The sequence below is a fragment of the Triticum dicoccoides genome, chromosome 5A, assembly GCF_002162155.2.
Source record: "Triticum dicoccoides isolate Atlit2015 ecotype Zavitan chromosome 5A, WEW_v2.0, whole genome shotgun sequence".
NCBI classification, from domain to species: Eukaryota; Viridiplantae; Streptophyta; class Magnoliopsida; order Poales; family Poaceae; genus Triticum; species Triticum dicoccoides.
This window is the reverse complement of record NC_041388.1, coordinates 316,198,463-316,205,523: the sequence shown is the minus strand read 5'-3', so window position 1 is coordinate 316,205,523 and position 7,061 is coordinate 316,198,463.

Below are 7,061 nucleotides of genomic sequence, written 5' to 3'. Positions count from 1 at the left end.
CCTTGATGCAATCTTATGAAGAAAAACTTGAATTGGAAGTTTCTATCCCTAGAAAACTTTATGATGAGTGGGAGCCAACTATTAAAATTAAAATTAAAGACCATGAATGCTATGCTTTATGTGATTTTGGTGCTAGTGTTTCCACGATTCCAAAGACTTTGTGTGATTTGTTAGGTTTCCGTGATTTTGATGATTGCTCTCTAAATTTGCACCTTGCGGATTCCACTATTAGGAAACCTATGCGAAGAATTAATGATGTTCTTATTGTTGCAAATAGGAATTATGTGCCCGTAGATTTTATTGTTCTTGACATAGATTGCAATCCTTCATGTCCTATTATTCTTGGTAGACCTTTACTTAGAACGATTGGTGCAATTATTGATATGAAGGAAATATTAGATTCCAATTTCCATTAAGGAAAGGCATGGAACACTTTCCTAGAAAAAAATTAAATTAACTTATGAATGTATTATGAGAGTCTCTTATGGATTGCCTACCAAAGATGGCAATACCTAGATCTATTCTTGCTTGTTATGCCTAGCTAGGGGCGTTAAACGATAGCGCTTGTTGGGAGGCAACCCAATTTTATTTTTATTCCTTGATTTTTTTCTCCTGTTTAGTAATAAATAAATTATCTAGCCTCTATTTTGGTTGTGTTTTTTGTGTTTAATTAGTGTTTGTGCCAAGTAGAACCATTGGGAAGACTTGGGGAAAGTCTTGTTGAAAAAAAACAGAAACTTTACCGCTCACGAGAACTGCTGTCGTTTTTATTTGGAGAGTGATATTTAGTTAATTCTTTCTGTAGATGATTAATAGATAAATTCCTCACGTCCAGAAATTTATTTTAGAATTTTTGGGGTTCCAGATATTGCGCTAGCTACAGATTACTAAAGACTGTTCTGTTTTTGACAGATTCTGTTTTTCGTGTGTTGTTTGCTTATTTTGATGAACCTATGGCTAGTAAAATAGTTTATAAACCATAGAGTAGTTGGAATACAGTAGGTATAACACTCATATAAATAAATAATGAGTTCATAACAGTACTTTGAAGTGGTCTTTTGTTTTCCTTCGCTAACGGAGCTCACGAGATTTTCTACTTTTAGTTTTGTGTTGTGAAGTTTTCAAGTTTTGGGTAAAGATTTGATGGATTATGGAACAAGGAGTGGCAAGAGCCTAAGCTTGGGGATGCCCATGACACCCTCAATATAATCTAAGGACACCTAAAAGCCAAAGCTTTGGGATGCCCTGGAAGGCATCCCCTCTTTTGTCTACTTCTATCGGTACCTTTACTTGGAGCTATATTTTTATTTACCACATGATATGTGTTTTGCTTGGAGCGTCTTGTATGATTAGAGTCTTTGCATGTTAGTTTAACACAATAATCCTTGCTGTACACACCTTTTGAGAGAGCCATACATGATTTGGAATTAGTTAGAATACTCTATGTGCTTCGCTTATATATTTTGAGTTATATAATTTTTCTCTAGTGCTTCACTTATATCTTTTAGAGCACGGTGGTGGATTTGTTTTATAGAAACTATTGATCTCTCATGCTTCACTTATATTATTTTGAGAGTCTTAAATAGAATGGTAATTTGCTTAAAATCCTAATATGCTTGGTATGCAAGATTAATAATAAAACTTTCTTATGAGTGTGTTGAATACTAAGAAAATTTGTGATATTAAAGTCATGCTAGTTGAGTAGTTGTGAATTTGAGAAATACTTGTGTTGAAGTTTGTGATTCTCGTAGCATGCACGTATGGTGAACCGTTATGTGATGAAGTCGGAGCATGATTTATTTATTGATTGTCTTCCTTATGAGTGGCGGTCGGGGACGAGCGATGGTCTTTTCCTATCAATCTATCCCCCTAGGAGCATGCACGTAATACTTTGCTTTGATAACTTGTAGATTTTTGCAATAAGTATATGAGTTCTTTATGACTAATGTTGAGTCCATGGATTATACGCACTGTCACCCTTCCACCTTTGCTAGCCTCTCTAATACCGCACACCTTTCGCCGGTATCATACACCTACCATATACCTTCCTCAAAACAGCCACCATACCTACCTATTATGGCATTTCCATAGCCATTCTGAGATATATTGCCATGCAACTTTCCACCATTCCGTTTATGACACACTCCATCATTGTCATATTGCTTAGCATGATCATGTAGTTGACATTGTATTTGTTGCAAAGCCACCATTCATAATTCTTTCATACATGTCACTCATCAGTCATTGCATATCCCGGTACACCGCCGGAGGCATTCACATAGAGTCATATTTTGTTCTAAGTATTGAGTTGTAATTGTTGAGTTGTAAGAAAAATAAAAGTGTGATGATCATCATTATTAGAGCATTGTCCCAGTGAGGAAAGGATGATGATGGAGACTATGATTCCCCCACAAGTCGGGATGAGACTCCGGACGAAAAATAAATAAAAGAGGCCAAAGAAGCCCAAATAAAAAAGAGAGAAAGAAAAGAGGCCATAGAAAAAGATAAAAGGCCCAAATAAAAAAATGAGAGAAAAAGAGAGAAGGGACAATGTTACTATCCTTTGACCACACTTGTGCTTCAAAGTAGCACCATGATCTTCATAGTAGAGAGTCTCTCATGTTATCACTTTCATATAGTAGTGGGAATCTTTCATTATAGAACTTGGCTTGTATATTCCAGTGATGGGCTTCCTCAAATTGCCCTAGGTCTTCATAGCCCATTGGATGCACACCCACTCAGTTTCTTTTAGAGCTTTCATATACTTATAGCTCTAGTGCATCCGTTGCATGGCAATCCCTACTCACTCACATTGATATCTATTGATGGGCATCTCCATAGCCCGTTGATACGCCTAGTTGATGTGAGACTATCTTCTCCCTTTTTGTCTTCTCCATAACCACCACTCTATTCCACCTATAGTGCTATATCCATGGCTCACGCTCATGTATTGCGTGAAAATTGAAAAAGTTTTGAGAATGTCAAAAGTATGAAACAATTGCTTGGCTTGTCATCAGGGTTGTGCATGATTTAAATATTTTGTGTGGTGAAGATAGAGCATAGCCAGACTATATGATTTTGTAGGGATAACTTTCTTTAGCCATGTTATTTTGAGAAGACATAATTGCTTTGTTAGTATGCTTGAAGTATTATTATTTTCTATGTCAACATGAGCTTTTGTCTTGAATCTTTCGGATCTGAATATTCATACCACAATTAAGAAGAATTACATTAAAATTATTCCCAGTAGCACTCCGCATCAAAAATTCTGTTTTTATCAGTTACCTACTCGAGGACGAGCAGGAATTAAGCTTGGGGATGCTTGATACGTCTCCAACGTATCTATAATTTCTGATTGCTCCATGCTATATTATCTACTGTTTTGGACATTATTGGGCTTTATTATCCACTTTTATATTATATTTGGGACTAACCTATTAACCGGAGGCCCAGCCCAGAATTGTTGTTTTTTTGCCTGTTTTAGGGTTTCGAAGAAAAGGAATATCAAACGGAGTCCAAACGGAATGAAACCTTCAGGAACGTGATTTTCTCATCGAATACAACTCAAGAGACTTGGACCCTACGCCAAGGCACGTAACAGGAGGCCACGAGGTAGGGGGGGCGCCCTACCCTACCAGGCGCGCCCTCCACCCTCGTGGCCCCCCTGTTGCTCCACTGACGTACTTCTTCCTCCTATATATACCCACGTACCCCCAAACGATCAGATACGGAGCCAAAAACCTAATTCCACCGCTGCAACTTTCTGTATCCACGAGATCCCATCTTGGGGCCTGTTCCGGAGCTCCGCCGGAGGGGGCATCGATCATGGAGGGCTTCTACATCAACACCATAGCCTCTCCGATGAAGTGTGAGTAGTTTACTTCAGACCTACGGGTCCATAGTTAGTAGCTAGGTGGCTTCTTCTCTCTTTTTGGATCTCAATACAATGTTCTCCCCCTCTCTTGTGGAGATCTATTCGATGTAATCTTCTTTTTGCGGTGTGTTTGTTGAGACCGATGAATTGTGGGTTTATGATCAAGCCTACCTATGAATACTATTTGAATCTTCTCTGAATTCTTTTATGTATGATTGGTTATCTTTGCAAGTCTATTCGAATTATCAGTTTGGTTTGGCCTACTAGATTGATCTTTCTTGCAATGGGAGAAGTGCTTAGCTTTGGGTTCAATCTTGCGGTGTCCTTTCCCGGTGATAGTAAGGGCAGCAAGGCACATATTGTATTGTTGCCATCGAGGATAACAAGATGGGGTTTTCTTCATATTGCATGAGTCTATCCCTCTACATCATGTCATCTTGCTTAAGGCGTTACTCTGTTTTTACTTAATACTCTAGATGCATGCTGGATAGCGGTCGGTGAGTGGAGTAATAGTAGTAGATGCAGGCAGGAGTCGGTCTACTTGTCTCGGACATGATGCCTATACACATGATCATACCTAGATATTCTCATAACTATGCTCAATTCTATCAATTGCTCAATAGTAATTTGTTCACCCACCATAGAATACTTATGCTCTCGAGAGAAGCCAGTAGTGAAAACTATGGCCCCCGGGTCTGTCTTTATCATATCAATCTCCTACTACTTAGTTATCTGCTTTGCTATTTACTTTGCCTTTATTTTACTTTGCATCTTTATCATAAAAATACCAAAAATATTATCTTATCATATCTATCAGATCTCACTCTCGTAAGTGGCCCTATAGGGATTGACAACCCCGATTTGCGTTGGTTATGAGGATTATTTGTTTTGTGCAGGTACGAGGGACTCGCGCGTAGCCTCCTACTGGATTGATACCTTGGTTCTCAAAAACTGAGGGAAATACTTATGCTACTTTACTGCATCATCCCTTCCTCTTCGGGGAAAACCAACGCAGTGCTAAAAGAGGTAGCACCGCCCTAGAGAGTTCTTCAAGCAACTCATCACCAATTGGCATTAGATGTTTGCTACCGTAACTGCATTAAGTTGCCAACAATCAATACAAAACCTCCACAACGCATCCTTCTTGCGCACAAGTAAGACTGTCAATGTAAGTGGACTAGAGCTCAATCGAATTGTACCATTGCACATCATCTCTTTGATTTGTCTTTGAATATTGCTGTGGGTTGTAACTATACGGTCGTACATTGACAGTATGTGAACCTAGAACCAATGTAATTTAATGATTATGGGGTAGCTGGGGAAGGGTGGTAGGGATGTAGGTTCCTAGAACAAATCACTAAGCTCATCCAAGACCTGCTGCATTGCTAGTGGAACTAGTTTTGCGGTGATTTCTGTTAATTTCATGGTGCAAAGATCCTGTTCCTGGTTAAGAATTCACTCCTAGTTGAACTACTTCTTAGCGTAATGGACCTTGAAGTTGTTCTCTTAGCAAAACCCTCTTGAACCTTGTATGTATGCTACCTTTGTGTGTGTGTGCGATGTGAATCTTGTTAGACCTTGTGGCTCTCTTGGTTTGCTTTATATATAAAAGCGGGGCGAAAGCCTTTTTAGGTATAGACCTTGAAGCTATACCAAGTATCATGAGGCATGTGGCTTGTCATGAACACCCACCCATGTGATGTGATGCCCTTGATGAGTCAATCACATCCAACGCTTGTGCTAGTCAACCCACATAGGACTATGATCCCCCAACTAATCAGCACCAATAATCAAGTCATAGCAACCCAGAGGAAGCACTTTCACATCTTGCTGGAAGGCAAAACCCTATGTCCACCGGGATAATTGGGCCACCGGTTTAGAATGGGTCATCTTAGCTCCTCCAACAACTACATGTCTAGTTGCATCAATGTCTTGAGTTGGAAGGGCTAGCTCCTCAACAAGTGCAGCATCTACAAACAAACAATTGACCCTTGAATCAACCAAGATCAGTGATAATCCATAAGTATAGGGGATCAATTTTAGTCTTTCTCAATAAGTAAGACTTTCGAACCAACGAGGAGTTAAAGGTAGAATTAATATTCCCTTCAAGTTATCGACCATCGATACAACTCTACGCGCACTTAATGTTCGCTTTACCTAGAACAAGAATAAATCTAGAAGTACTTTGTAGGTATAAAGGGATAGGTTTGCAAGATAATAAATAACGTGAAAATAAAAGTTAGGTGTTGTTTTACTAAAAGAACAATTAGGTTAGTATAGCGAGTGTGGGGAAGTGGTGGTAGGATTTGCGGAATTGTCCCTAAGCAATTGACTAAGTTACTAGACCGATAGCAAGTTTTATGTGGGAGAGGCCACTGCTAGCATCCCGTCCCTTATCTGGAATTCTATGCACTTATGATTGGAACAATTAGAAAGCATCCGCAACTACTAAAGTTCATTAAGGTAAAACCCAACCATACCATTAAGATATATTGGCCCCCCTTCAATCCTGTATGAATCAATTTCTATGTTAGGAAGAAGCTTCTGCCACTCTTGCCCTCCAATGCGTAGTCCTATCAACATACAACTAACCCTAAGGTGTGATCCACATGTGCACGCATATGATGGGCACCAAAGGACAACAACATAGCCACAAGCAATTTAAACCAACCATAGCAATTCACCAATCACCCATAGGACAACAAAAATCTACTCAAACATTATAGGATGGCAAAGCATAAAGCACCATGTTCAAGTAGAGGGTACAATGGGTTGCAGGAGAGTGGACCGCTGAATGTAGATGAAGGGAATGTGATGGAGGTGTTGATGAAGATGACGAAGTTGTCGGAGTAGATCACTGTCACACAATGATTGCCCCAGTGGCGTTCCGGCGCCACCGGGAGAGAGGGGAAGAGAGCCCTCCCCCTTCTTCTTCTTCTTCTTCTTCTTCTTCTTCTTCTTCTTCTTCTTCTTCTTCTTCTTCTTCTTCTTCTTCTTCTTCTTCTTCTTCTTCTTCTTCTTCTTCTTCTTCTTCTTCTTCTTCTTCTTCTTCTTCTTCTTCTTCTTCTTCTTCTTCTTCTTCTTCTTCTTCTTCTTCTTCTTCTTCTTCTTCTTCTTCTTCTTCTTCTTCTTCTTCTTCTTCTTCTTCTTCTTCTTCTTCTTCTTCTTCTTCTTCTTCTTCTTCTTC